The sequence below is a fragment of the Plectrocnemia conspersa genome, unplaced genomic scaffold, assembly GCF_051122295.1.
Source record: "Plectrocnemia conspersa isolate PC_06_02 unplaced genomic scaffold, ASM5112229v1 ptg000013l, whole genome shotgun sequence".
Lineage (NCBI taxonomy): Eukaryota > Metazoa > Arthropoda > Insecta > Trichoptera > Polycentropodidae > Plectrocnemia > Plectrocnemia conspersa.
The window spans coordinates 9,261,434-9,264,102 of NW_028277177.1; the positions used below are offsets into that span (position 1 = coordinate 9,261,434).

Consider the following 2,669-nt stretch of genomic DNA (forward strand, 5'->3'; position numbering starts at 1 on the left):
ATTGAGTTTTTGGAACTTTAAATCGCGATCCCATGGGTACAGTCCGTCCAAGATATGAATGCTCATCGTCACAGTATTGGTGAGAAAAAATAATAGGGTGACCATGTGAAATTATAAGTGCAATTAATTTTTACTTTTTTAATTAAACTTGTTGAGGAAAGTGTAAAATATCACTCTCTTACTTATTTTGTTTATTTAAATACATATTTGACTCAAAAACATGATAGCAGTTTTGGAATCACTCTCCAGGTTGAATATCCGTTTAATATAATATTTAAAAACATACCAATAGATATTATAGGAATTGTTTTATTGATTACAAAATTACACAACATGACAATAATTTATAATAAAAATATAACACATTATAATTTTTAATTCAATTTCCAACGTATGGTCACCCTACCATTAAAACAGCTCTGACTTAGTATTGGTAACGTTCTCCTATCGGTGTAAAACTGTATATGCATGCATGCATGCGTACACGCACCCTTATTTCCAACATAACGATGATGAGTGCTAACATCTTGGATGGACTATACATACATAGGTATAATAAAAAAATGTGTCTCGTCTACAAAATATGTAAAAGGTCGACTTTTTTATTAATTTATTTAGAGATTTTAACCTTTAATAATACCTAATATTTTAAAGGCTATTTATTAACACTATATTATATATTCCTTCTAAAACATAAAATTATATATTTAAGTAGCTAAATATTATAAATACATTAAGGGTGTACTTAAAAATAGTCTATAAAACAATTGGTAACATATTATATAATAATATTACTATTATAACAACTGGATTCTAAAAGCAATATATTATATTTTTAGATAAAATAAAAAAAGTTATATGTACTAATATTTTTTAATTATACTATGCTTCACAACTAAATCAATCACATATATTTTAATAATTATAAACAATTATTACAGCTTGTATATAATATATATTATAAACTAATATTAATCCGCGAGAATAAAAAAATTTAGGAAATAAAATAATGTAATGATCAACCAAAATTAAAATTATATAATACTCACTAATTCTGATCACTTAGACATAATAAAAAAAAACACTAGGTTCCATATGGAATTTGAATTTTTTTGTCACCGACTAAGTATATCACTGAATTTTATAAAATATTGATATTTAAATAGTTTTTCGGTCTTCAAGAAATAGGTATTTTATAATTATTTTATTATTTTATACAAATTAGCTCTTAGCAACAGTAAAATAATTTAAAAGGGTTCTACTTTAATTAAAATTACTCACGCATTTGTTTCGAAGGCCATTTTATTGTACAATAGGTTTCTTGATGTTAATCATAACTTGACTCTTACTTTCATTTATACTGTGTATACAATTCATATAAACATATACATAAATCAGTGGTCCTCACTTAAATTTGAATGTGCGCCGCAAAATATACTTTTTGTTCCTCTCTTGGTGGATTGGGTCTAAATATTTTTCTAAAAAATGGTAAATTTTCATACATGTTAGTGATATTGCATATTTAAGTGCAAGTACAAATATGGTACGATTAGTGTGTATAGCTCAAATAAATACAAATTTTCTAAAAAAATATATGTTTTCGGGGGTTGATTGTATATAAAAAAATAATTTGGTAATTTGTTAAAAAAAAATAATCACTCAAATTAAATTATATTATAATCACTTTGCGGTGTTAATCTCACCTGCACAATCAATTTAAATGTTATTTTAACGATCAGTTCAAAAATTTGAAAATAAATATCAGCTCAAAGTTGTTAATATTCCACGGACCACAGATTTAGCACATTCGTCCCAATACGTTAATCATATGTAATCATTCATAAATACCGAAAAAACTACCCTGCCCAGTTCGCGCTCTGACGTCCGAGCCGTATCGGTGTTTTCGGACGCTCCGTTAAGTTTCGACGGTTGAGGCGGCAATTTTGCTCAGAGCAAGCTGAAAATTGGCAGAGAACTTCCTGCGCTGACGGCGAGTTGAAAGAGAAAAAGAGAAAATCTGCTTGCAAATCGCCCAAAGCTAAGTCGATTTTTTTTCTCAATTCGAATTTTTGACGGCCCCGCGGAGCCGCGATTTCCGCGCAAGTGTTTCGCGTCCCCCCCGCGTCAATTTTGTGCACCGGCTTTTAAAACGCATTTCGATGGACCCAGGAAGGTTATTTTAACAAATAGAGACATTTTCTGCCGCGATCTGACAGTTTTTGAGCCAGAGGGAACATTTCCAAAAACGTAAGCGAGTGCACTCTTGACACTTCGTCTCGCGGCCCCCGCCACCCGCGCGCCGCACCCCACGCTGCGCTGCGTTCGCTAATCCACGTGCTCACGAGCCCGCGAACTTAAAACATTTAAATATAACAAAATAGGATTTAAAATAATAATAATAATAAAAAACAATAATAATAATAACAAAAATAAATAATAACTATAAGAAAGGAAAAATAAATAATCCAATCGCCATCATTAGCGACAATTCCCCCCCCCCCCCCCCCGCTAAAGCATAGGTATTAATAGCCCAGCATGCGTGCCAGTAACAAGCTGGAAGCGCAGCTTGCCACCCCCTCAGCATAACAAATCCGAGTCGGAAGCTTTATCAGAAGCTCCATCCTTGCTCGAACGTCACTCCCAAGTCATTGGCGGAAAAATTCAAAACG

At 31.8% G+C, this 2,669-nt stretch overlaps 1 long non-coding RNA gene across 1 annotated transcript; it reads right to left on the bottom strand.

Annotated features, from left to right (window-relative positions):
• Positions 1 to 1,284: 1,284 nt before the first annotated feature.
• LOC148227216 (uncharacterized) lies at positions 1,285 to 2,283 on the bottom strand. Its single transcript, XR_015812016.1, has 2 exons — positions 1,849 to 2,283; positions 1,285 to 1,478 (listed from the first exon to the last, which is right to left on the bottom strand). It is a non-coding gene; the product is annotated as an uncharacterized LOC148227216 (long non-coding RNA).
• Between the last annotated feature and the right edge of the window lie 386 nt (positions 2,284 to 2,669).